The sequence below is a fragment of the Pipra filicauda genome, unplaced genomic scaffold (genome assembly GCF_003945595.2).
Source record: "Pipra filicauda isolate LSUMZ 115617 unplaced genomic scaffold, ASM394559v2 scaffold1_size10287979_pilon, whole genome shotgun sequence".
NCBI lineage: Eukaryota > Metazoa > Chordata > Aves > Passeriformes > Pipridae > Pipra > Pipra filicauda.
The window spans coordinates 1,032,619-1,044,960 of NW_024104310.1; positions in this window are offsets into that span (position 1 = coordinate 1,032,619).

Here is a 12,342-nt window from a genome sequence, read left to right on the forward strand (position 1 = left end):
TTTGAGCCAAGTACAGAAGCACAAGACTATTTCTGTAATGTGGGCAGTTTTAATAAGCCTAATGAAAGGATGAGGCTTAACTTCATTTCGGTTTCAAAGTTCTGCTTTGAAGTCATATGTGAAATGATGGTCTTGGGTTTTCCTCCCTTGCAGACCTAAGCAGAGATGACTAGTGTCTCTGGACTTCTGTAGGACCAGCTCATCTCCAAGCACATTATGAACCCCTTTTGCTGCAGCAGTCCCACAGACATTTCCCTGGATACCCAGGCACAGATATCTGAGAGTGTATGAACAGCTGGCACTACGCTGTTACCCTTGTACACCCTGGCAATGATCCTGCTTGAAGGGCCAAAACTGGTTAGAAGGAGGTTGAGCAGCATGATTTTGCCTTATTGAAATAATGACGTTTTCTCACTTAAAAACAAAATTAAATGTTCATTTTACCCAACAAGAGGCATTTGTGTACAGTAAAGACATATAGATTTTTTATCATAGCCATTGCAGGCCTGTGAAACATTTATTCAGCTGCCAATGCTCCGCCATCCCCTCATAAAATTCCTCTATTTAATCACTGACCAGTAACTGCATTAACAAATAAGCATGTTCCTTTCAACTGGATAATTAAATGCCAAAAAAACTCACCACTCAATATGTAATTCACTCAACATCTTGTTGTTTGAAGGGGCTAGTGTTCACAGATAGGATGGATTGAATTCCTAACAACATCTGGCATGAGCAATGGACTTGGCTGTCTCAGTAATAGCATTACATTCATGGTAGGAATGACAGCTAAATGTAGAGAGATGGATGGGCCTTTTCTCTGAAGTGGCAGATTCGTGGTTGTAGCCTAATGAATCAGTATGTTGTAACCCCTGGCCATGTACATACTGGCCTGTTGGTAGTGACAAGCTGCATCAAGAGGTCCAGAGCAAATTGTAGTTGTCAGATCTAATGGAGAAGGATGCTGGCTTACAAGTTACTGGGAAAGCTGAGTATAGTTTCCATTCCAGTAATCTGGATCAAAACACTTCCTGATCGCCTTGGTCAATTTATTCTGTCACTTAATTAAACAAAAAGCATTACAAATCTCCACAGTAAGAGCAAAGGACAAAAGGAGACTCTTTAACCTTGGAAAAAACAAATCTGGATGTTAGGTCTCAAGTAAAGTTTCTTTTTTCATAGGATCTGAGTTTGTAGAATGATTTAGAACAACAGTTCAGTTCTTTGTTCCTGGATGTCCTAATTTTGTAAAGTGTTTTCTACTTGAAACCATTGAGAATGAAGGATGCTTAACACAATCCTTTCAATAGCATCCTTCAATCAGACATACGAAACACTTACTTAAAAATAATAATTCTTCTAACATCTAAATGTATTAGATGATGATCCAACTCCTGAAGAAACATTTTTTTAATTAATAGATTAAAAAGAGTAAGTCCTGGTTCTCTATATGCTCCTGATAGATTGAAAGTGGGGGAAGGGAATACAGATAAAAATAACAACAAAAAAGAAGAGGAGGTTTAATTTTTTTTCATTGCTTTCTGCTTAGCAATTAACTGTAAGTGATTGGTGGACTTGGGGTTTTTTTCAGGCCTCCAAGGACACAGAAGAGAAATAATAGATGTTTTGAATGTACACTATTGACACTTATCAATATGATCCCTTCCACCTTTTCTTAAATTGCACTACATTAATTAGCTGAAGCCTAGAAGGAATGATGCCTGAGTATGCTGGGCTGAACAGACTTGTCCCTTGAGAAATTAATTCAGTATATACGTGTCCATTATTAGCATTTTACTGCCTCACTGATGTATATTGTGCTGTACTGTAAAATACCTAAAGCAGAAGCCATTATGCTGCTGACCATAATATATTCTGCAAAGCTCCAAAGAGTGCATTTTAACCAGTCCTGTGTTTGCACAAATTTTTTTGTGCCTGCTGTTAATGTGTGGTGATTCAACTCTACTCTGTTGTTTCTCTGTCTGTGAGCACTCAGAGACATAATGATTTGACTCATGAGAAAACATATTTTCTGATTGCATATATTTATTTATTTAGGAAATGCACATAAGCTCTTGAGGAATAGAGAAGCTGTTTTCCAGAGAAATCTGAAATCAAGGTAAATTAAAAAACAACTGTGTTTTGTCACAGAAACTATATTTTCAAAAGGAGTAGGCTGGTGTTTTAATTTCACCAGTGATGCATCCTGTAGAAGACAATCTTGTAGCAGCATTTAATTTATAAACTGATAGTTTGTGAGTAAATGTGTTTGTCCATAGGAAAATTTTGTTCTTATAACATGAAATTCTTCATTACGACTCTTGCTAAACTGTCAGATGTATTAATTACATACATGTACACATGTATTGGTTGCTCTTTTTTACTACTGTTAGTTAGATGATACTGCCTGGTTATTTATTTCAGCAATATTAAACATCCAAAGAATGGGGATTCTTGTGTTTTGCCACTGTATCTTAATGCCATATGTACATCCAAAAAAACTTTTAATTTTTTACAAAACAGGGCTGTTAGATTGTAAGATACTTGTACGGGATCTTCTTAGAAAAACTTGTCTTTGCACAGCGCCTGAAACAAGAAGTCTGTTAATTGTTGAGGAAAACCAAACTTAAATAAGAAATATTGATTAATAATCTATCTAATAATAGAAACCTTCTGTATTTGCTGCAGGCTGAAGAACATGTAAATTTTTCTTGAAATAACAGTATTGGTTGTTGGGTTTACTCATGTAAATTTTGACAATGATTTTGGGCATTCATTCTCAGATGCCTAAAGGACACAAATCACTTGCTTTATTGATGTCTTACAAAATCTAGGCCATTTTACCAAGGCTGAATCTAGCCAAGAATGTTCAGATCTACATAAATGTAAGGTCAAACAAATTGTCTTTTTAACCAAAGGTAAGTAAAATTGTAGCTATTTCAGAAAATGTACTCTTAGAAATCTATTTGTTACGAACTAGAATTCTTTCATGTATTTGCTGCTTATGCTTTTGTCTTCTTATTTCTAACATTTGTCACCCCAAGATGTTTCAGGATCTGTATTGGCATCACCAGTTTCCCGTGCAGAATTACATGTTCCAATTTAATTAGGAGTGGCATCTCTTAATGCAATGCCAGCAACAATTTTAAACAAATACCATCTCCTGCAGTCTTTTCTGTGCAATTAACTCAAAACTACAGAAGGAAACCTCACATCCCATGGTGTTCTCAGAGGAAACACTGTCCCATGAAAGGTTGCATTCAATTGTTTCCTCTGTTGCTGAGAAAGCCTTGTTTTAACTGAAAAAACTGTTAATACCAATTTCTATTATAATAACTGGTGGGGTTGTGTCTTCAACAGTTCATTGTTAACAGATGCCACAAGACAAAGCTATATGTGAGCAGCAGAATGGTTTAAATCCTGTTTGTTCTATACGTCTCTCATTTTCAAAGGAAAAAATTGCCAAGTGCCTTATTGAATTAACTTTTTTAACATTCCATTTCTTCTCACAGTCTTTTTGGTGCTTCATCCCAACATGGCTTACTTTTTAATATTCATCAGGCCTTCTTAGTCTCCTTTTGTTTTCTTTTTTTCTCCCTCCAGGAAATGAGCAATAGAACTGAATTTCTCTTTCCCCTTTAGGTACCATCACTATCAAGATGTCAGCCAGTTTCTCAGAATTGTTTTACTCTAGCTACTTCATTTTGCTCAGGAGCAACATACAACACACTTTGGGGTACATGGAAGGGCTCATTGTTTTTAAATTACTATTACATGTTGAACCCTATCCTCAAAAATCTCCTCTTGAAAATTTTTGGAAAGTCAGAACAGTTAATTAGTAGTATTGATCATTCATTTAGGACAAATTTCTATCTTTAGGGTGAGGTCATGTTGGAAAAGCAATAAAAGGACGTGTGTGTATTCAACAGTCCACTGCAGAGGTCCTTACTGGAGGTTCTTTTCATCTTTTTTCTATGCTTTGACAAGGCTGCAAGTACAAGAATCTCCCAGGTAGTGTATTTTCCAGAGAGATCATATAACAGTATATGTTCATAAGGATTTTTTGTTCATTTACAGACCAAATTCCCATCTTTGTTTGCAAAAATAACACTGTCAGAGGGCAATGTCCCTGTGCTGTCTCTAATTTCAAGTGGTTCCTATCTGAACAGAATCCAACTACCAGTTCTGATTTCTGTGAGAGGATGGAATAGCAACTTAGCTCCTTTCCAGATATTTCTTGATATTTTCTAGCATGGTATGTTTTTCTTTAGCCAGGAATTTCTAATCATTGTTTAAAAACTAACCGTAATGAAGTTTTAATGAAGTTTTAAACTCATTAGTCAAAAATAAACAAAGTTTTCCTCTCAGAAATACCTCTTATTTCACAACAATTACGTCTAATCCAAGTAAATTAGTTTTCCAGTCTTTACTTTTAATCCATTCTGGAATCCTGAAATTAATTTTGCCTTTAATATAATTTCAAATTGGCTTTTTCCTTTTTAACTCCCCAGACAGCCAATATGTCAGTCAACTTGGTCATACATTGGTCTTGGTAATGGGGGAGTCCTTCAGTGTCCCTCTTCCTTATAGCAAAAGAAACGACACAAAAGTGCCAAAAGAAAGACTGCTGCAGTGGTGCTAACATCTATAAACACAAAAAAAGGTAAAAAAATAGAAATGAAGTGAGCAAAGCAGCTTTGAGGAAGCAGTGTGTGTTAGCTTAATTTAACAAAGATTTAATGGTTTTTAATGATAGGAACGCAGAGGGAAAACAAGCAAGAGAAAGGTATTGTGGAAATAAAAGTGACTGGGATGAGAAGGAGACTTGGAAAGGGAGGGTAGTGGCAAGGAAGTGTAAAAAAAGGTGGGAAAGAGAAACTATCTAGAGTTTATTATCCTGTAAAATAATTTAGAAAGATAGAAACTGATTTCCCTCTGTACTCTTCTGGTTTTGCAAATATGTATAGGAAAGGTCAAGTGGCCATAAAACAAGGTGTCCTTGCCCTGCTATCACTGTTCCAGCTAAGCAAACCCAGCTGATTCAGCAGTTGAGGAGAACATATAGAGATGGGAGTTGTGTTCAGTCTGGCAGATGATCTACACCAGAATTCTGGGCCATTGAGTGAATAGGAGGCTGTAGGGAGCTGAAACAGGAATTAAAAAATCCTAAACTAGGTATGACTGTAAACTGCGGAAAGCAAAGATGTTAGGATTTCCTACCATTTTTATTGTGTCATATTTAAGTTCCTAGTGACAAAACAGGGACAAAGAAAACTTCCATTGTGAAGAGCATTTGGGCTGTGTGACAAGAGAAAAACCTCAGTACAAGTCAATGCTAATATTTTTAACACTGTAAAACTTAAACTCAGCATGAACTACTTCATCTCCGTGGGGGAAATCAGAACAACTTAGTTCTTCACTACCTCAGAATGTACTGTGTAGGCATACTTTCGTAAAAGAATGACAAAAGACAAAGAAAACCAAAAAAACCCAAACAAACAAACAAAAAAGCCCCACTAAACTTTATCACCACACTGGACTGATTTAAGGGTGGGAAACAGAAGTTGGGATTTAATGCCTATTTTCTACCCTTGAAGGCCAATCACTTTGCTATTGACTGTATTCCTAAAAGATCTGAAAAAATGAGCTGCAAAATTACAGTTTGGTGATAACATCAAGTAGGTACTAAGGGTAGTAAGAATGAGGCAAGACTATGAAGAAATCCACAGAAATACTCAGTGACTTGCCACCTAAATTACAGGAGAAATGCAATGCAGATAAACAGGAAATGATGCCCATCAAAAATAAAAATTGCAAAACAGAATACAATGTGTTTGCTCACACCTTGAACCTTATATGCATCTCAAAAAACATTTATTAGAACTAGAAAAGGTCCAAATAAGAACAAAAAGAATCTTAAATAGTAAAAGAGGTACGAAATGGGTTGTGTTAACTATCTGCATAGAGTTTAGTCAATACTACTGTCAGCAGTCTCTATGTGCAGGCCATTTATTTATACACTAATAGCTTTATTTTTAGCTCCTTTTTGAGCTGCTGCTGCTACTGCCAATATTTTGGTTTTATTGTTTATTCTTTTCTGGCACATAACAATATCAAGTTGATTGTGCTAGGAAGTGCTGCATTTCAAAACCAGGAAGACTGTGCTGATATAAAAAAAAAATGCTTTGAGATGCTATAGGACTTTAGATACAGGTAAAGATGTGTATTAGATTAATAGTAATGTTGACAGGTAATTTATTCTCTGCATAGGAATGCATCAGCAGTAGTAACAAATGGATTTTTCCCCCCCACATTTGATGAAGTCCTACACAAAAATTATTTTGCTGATTGTATCACTAAGACCCAGGCTCAGAGCACATACCAAGGGTTCTACTACCCCTCTATGAATTCCTAATCAGGAATCCTATGAACTAAAGCCTATGACAGTATCTGTGCTTTACACACCAGTGGCTTCTGGACCTTCACATGTAGATGTCCAGACTGTACATAGAAAGCAAGCAAATATAAGGAAAATAGCATGTTTGGTTGTTTGGGTTTTTTTCAAAAACAATATCAATATTTATTTTTCTAAACATTGTAACAAATATCCTTTTTCAAGTTAATAAATCTATTATTTATTTTCTGGAAAAAAAAAGATCTTGATATTCATATTTTGTAAAACACTCCATAAACCCCCTCTAAATCTAGAAATATTGTGGTGACCAGTTTGCCAACATCACTGCACATTATTTAGAGCACAGCATTTAAAGCAAGACATATTTCTGGCAATTCATTCTCAATTTTAACTTTTATGGGTAATTTTTCAGGTTAGACAAAGTAGTCTGCCATGGAGAAATGCAAGACATGACAGTGAAAACATATATGTAATTGGATCACAGAATAGTTTGGGCCAGAAGAGACCTTGAAAGGTCATCTAGTCCAACCACCCCTGCAATAAGCAGGAACACCAACTGGACCAGGTTGCTCAGAGCCTGGTCCAATCTGACGTTGAATGTCTCCAGGGATGGGAAATCTACCACCTCTCCAGGCAAGTTGTTCAAGTGTTTTACCAAATATAAAAATGCAATTTGTTACAATTTAAAGCTCACAGGAAAGAAGTGTTTCCTGATTAATATCGTCAAACTTGCAACAGTGATGAGTCTAATTTTCTTGGTACTTTATTAGAAAGTGATAGAGTGGGGAGCAGAAAGAAATCCTCTAATCCTAAAAACTACACAGAGGTCAAAGTCAACTTGTAACTTACATGTGAAGCCAAAAGAAGGACAAGGTATTATGCAACTTGTGAAGGAATACTTTGGTTTCAAAATTAACGTACTTTTTCCCTAAACTTTTCTTCATAACTACTGTAAAACCATTAAATTAATTTTCCATTCCAGCATTCTTCCTCATGTTCTAATCTTCTTTGGCATCTGAAACGTTATTAATTGTCTTCTCTTTCTTGCTCTGGTCCTGTGAAAATATTTAAGAATCCCAGTCTATGTAACCTAGTCTGAATTATGCCGGACAAAGCTGACTTACTAAAACAAGGAAGAAGGAGTAGGAAGAAAAACAGTTTAATAAAGTGGCAGAGCTCATTATTCTCACTTCTGAGTGCACTTCTCAGCAGCTCTGTTCAAATTGCTAGCTAGACAAAATATATTTACTAATCTGGATCTTTACTAATAAACTCAGAGTGCAAATTGTTTCTCAAAGAATCTCTCACATTTGTGAAAATATCTGAACACATTTATTTAATTGGCCTTAAAAACTATTGAAAAAATAAATTCTTGTAATCTGGCTGTGTTCTAGCTTCTGCTAATTCTGCTTTTGTCATTGCAAAATTCCACTTTTTTTGCAAAAGAAGGACATTCTGTGCTTTTCTACAAAGTAGAAGAAATAGTAATATTTGTAGTGAATGGGTAAATGTATGGAGCACAACCCAGTATGTAATCTAATGCCAGTTTGACTGACATTTGTCACCAAAGATAATGCCATACAAATGTTTGATTTGAAATGTGAGGTTTGTGCTAAAATCAAGTCCAACTGTTCCAAGTTTCTTATATTAAAAAGAAAACGGCATCCAGAAATCAAAATCAGTGAAATTCAGCAGAAAGACCACAGAAATAAGGAGAAACACTTTTATGGTTAAGCTCTACACATGAAGATCATCTTTCTCCTTTCTCAGTGAACTATAACAAATCAAACTGTGTAACCTTTATTATTTTACAGCATTACTGTCTTACCTTTTCAGTAGCAGGAAAAAATAATCCCCGAAATGTAACTCTGCACCCAATACTTTTGGGTAAGAGAATCCAAAGAGTATCTATGCAAGAGTAAAGCAAGCAATTTAAATGCACTGTAGCATTTACATTGTGGTGGTGCATATAGAACTAACAGGTTCAAGACTTCCTTAAGTGTGTGTGTTGCATATGGCCACAAGAATAGGTTGTAGTTTGTTATTTATGTCATATAGCATCTAAGAAACAGAAATTTGCATTAGATACCATAAAAGAAGAAGCTTTATTTCTGAGTAAAAAATGTGAAAACTACTTTGCCTGTACATGTAAGAGGAGAACTTGTTGCTGGATTAAAATTTTGTAACATCACTGTATTACAGCAATACAAATGTTACACAGTGATAATGACACCCATTCAACTTCTTCAGTCTCATCAGGTTCTCTTACTCTTTGTCATTTTCTGCAGCTATAAATAAGTAAACATATTTCCAGTTTGCATGATCGGCCTTAATTTGAACAGCATCAAAATCCTGGGCTAATAAAATAGAAAAAAATATTAACTATATTAGTAACCAGACAGCAATATATTTTGAACCATGCTGATTAAACGTACAGATGCTATAAATGTATTAAAACCAGAAATTAAGTAGAAGTTGGAAAAAGAAGGCCCTCCATTTCATAGAAGGAAATTAAGTACTCTTACGGAAGGTTATGGCACATTATGGCAATTCATTTACACACTTACTATAGTCTGAATGCTTTAAAATTATGTGCATGAATTAGATTTGGGTGAGTAACTGCCCTCCTCTCTCTGTTTGTCTATCTGTATGGCTGATTATATTTTTATGGATCATTTTAGTAAAGTTTCCCACCATTTACCACATGTAAAATAATTACACAGTTCATTTCTACATTCCAAAACTACAGGTCACTGTAGTGTCTGAGTGTGTATCATATGACCTGAAAACTCAGACATGTGTAATATTTTCTACAGCTACCACAATAAAATAATTTTCCAGATTCTGGTTTTAAGTACAAAAAATTAATAAAATATTAATTAAACATTAATGCTCAATGCACACTGAAACACTGCCAATAATTATATTGCTTTGGGAGGGGATTCAGAATGGAAATTACTATTGCAGATCTGTTTGAAAAGTAAATCCTGAGCCAAAAGCTGCAGACTTCATTTCAAAAGTCTATGAAAGTGTGTGATTTTATTTTCCCTCCCCATCCTCCTAGGAGTTCTCACTATGCAGATCATCAGCACATTTTTAACACAATGTTAAACTAATCCATTTTTGCATTATTTCTCCATTACAAAAGTAGTCGGTATTGCAGAGAGACAACACTGCAACCCAGCACATATGATACACAGAAAGCAAGGTGGTGCCACACATACAGTAAATAAACCAGCTACTGACAGCAAAAATCAAATGGTCAGTTATGGGTTTGCAGAAAAATACAACTTCATACATTTTACAAATATTTAATTTTGTCTTTACTCATTGTTAAAATAGCCCTCTACAGATTTCACTTGAAGGCTGTAAGGAAATTTCAAGAGGTGGAAAAGACATTGTGCAACCTATTCAAGAATAATGGGCCAAGAATCAAGAAGGCAGTCTAGTAAGAAATGGCTTTGAGTGGCAAGCTATAGATTTCTAAATCCTTCTCCATAGGTTTTTTTCTCTATTAATTTTCTGTTAGAAAATTAGTGCATAAAAATACCACCATAAACTGAAATAATCCCAAGAGCTCTCTTTTGACTTTTCCCAACCAACAGCCAGGAGTTTTAGTTTTACCTGCTCTCCTGTAGCCCTTGAATTCCTACTCTTGACTACCTAAGTGTATGGATTGAACTGAAAAAAAAAAATTCAAAAACTCATTTTCTCAAAATTTTCCCCTAAGTTTGGGCAATCTCCTGGAAGGCAGGAAGTTAAACCTCCTTTGTGTGCAAAGGCTCTAAAGCATCTCCTGGATAAACCCCCTCCTAGCAGAAGGTTGTTTAAGAGTGAGGGCTGTTTAAGAGTGAGGGTTCTGTTGGCAAAGAGAGCAAGAGAGAATTATCTTAAGCTGTGCCAGGGAAGGTTTAGGTTGAATATTAAGAAAAAATATTTTACAGAGAGAATAATCAGACATTGGAATGGGCTGCCCAGGGAGGTGGTGGATTCAGCATCCCTGGAGGTTATTAAGGTGAGACTGGATGTGGCACTTAGTGCCATGGTCTGGTAACCACGGCAGTAGTGGATCAAGGGTTGGACTTGATGATCTCAGAGGTCCTTTCCAACCCAGCTGATTCTATGATTCTATGATTCAAAGAAAATATGTCACTAGCTGTGACACATCCCAGAACAGGATGATTTCATTACTTGGTCCTCAGGGAATGCTGTCCCCTTAGCATTACACAGGCATTCTCTGGGATAGTGCTAATAAGGCTTACCAAAACCACGCTAAAGAAATATGAATGATTAAACTCTATGGAGCATGAGAATGCTCAGTTTCTTGCCCTGGTCTCATTTAGTTTATTAACACAGGTGTACATAGATGAAGTATCATCATTTTTCAAACATCTCAGTCTTCAAGAAATATTGTCCGAATCTCCATTATTTTATAGCACTTTTCTTCTTTTGTTGTATTTATTCCTAATTAACTTTGCCAAAAGTAAAATTATGATCTGATTTTCAGAGGTGTTAAGGAATTAAAATGTTTCCTTTCAACGAAGTGTTGAACACCTGGAACATCAAATCTAACTTCGGCATGGGGAGTTGGAGTAATGACACAGTGAAGAGAAACACAGGCAGTCTCCTAAAAGGAACACCTTAGAATGAAAACACAGGCACTAAAGAAGGCAAAAGACCAACACAATAAAGTCAACCTTGGAGCAGCTTGAGTAAGAAAATCTTTTTTGTACACATTTTACTACATGAGAAAATGCTAATTTTTTATTATCGTTTTCTAAATTAAAATTCATTTTAAAAAGGAACGGCAAAAAACCCAATAAACAGATGAAATCAGTGTCAGTTTTGTCAATGATTTCAACCTATTATTTTTTCTTATTCTGCTATAGCTTTAGTCTCAACTAGATCCGTCTGATTTTGAGTTCTGACGGAAACCTTGCTGCCTATATGTTGCTAAAGTTGTAGCAGGACCCATACATATATATATGTACTTTCATAAGATTCATAATCATTCAATGGCTGTCCAATGTACATTGAGCCCTATGAAGGCTTATCCATTTTATTCATATTTTCTCATTTGCATTGACAAATGCATAAAATATACCTATCTGTACAGACAAATTGACAACCATCTATTTTAAAGTCTAGGTATAACTCCAGTTACTGTTGTCAAAACAAGAGAAGAAATTCTATGTTTAAAACCCTTTCAACTATCTGTTGTGTCACTTTTACAAAAGCCTTTCCAAAAAGTCAGCCTATGTAATGTAGAGGTCGAAAGGAAATTTACAGAAAAAATGAAATTGTGAAATGGTGATCATGTTTCTTTTCTTTTGGCAGGTCCTTTACAGCTTATTTAGCAGTACTTCTGTTCCTGCCTTTCTCAGGAACACACTTCCATTAGATTTACAGTAGAGTTCTACAGACAAACCACAGTGAGTTTATGAGGATTGAGAGGATTCACAAGAGGCCCCAGACCTGCAGACAGTCTGCAGTAGTTGTGGTCTAAATATTGTGGAAACTCAGAACCTTTAGCTTAGGCCTCTAGACTAATAATTGTTCCTCTAAGTAGAAATGGATGAATATTATTCTACTCATTTTAGTGCATATATTTTTTTTTTCTTCTTTACGAATAATCTAAAAAAGGTCATTACTGAAGCAAAGTAAAACTATTCCCCTGGTTTATAGTTGTTTGTTCAGATTTTTTTCCCCTGCTAAATAAGCACTTTCCTGAATAAGTTATGATATTCAGATGACATCTAAAAGAAAACAAAAAATATTTAGGCTTTGACCACTATTTTGTTCCTGGATGCTATGGAAAGAAGACGTATAGCATTGTGCAGTTCTTATTTTGTTTTATTTTTTATTATAAATTCCTTATCATTTTTCGTTCTTTTTCTTAAAAGGTTCTACATTAGGTCCCAAAGAAT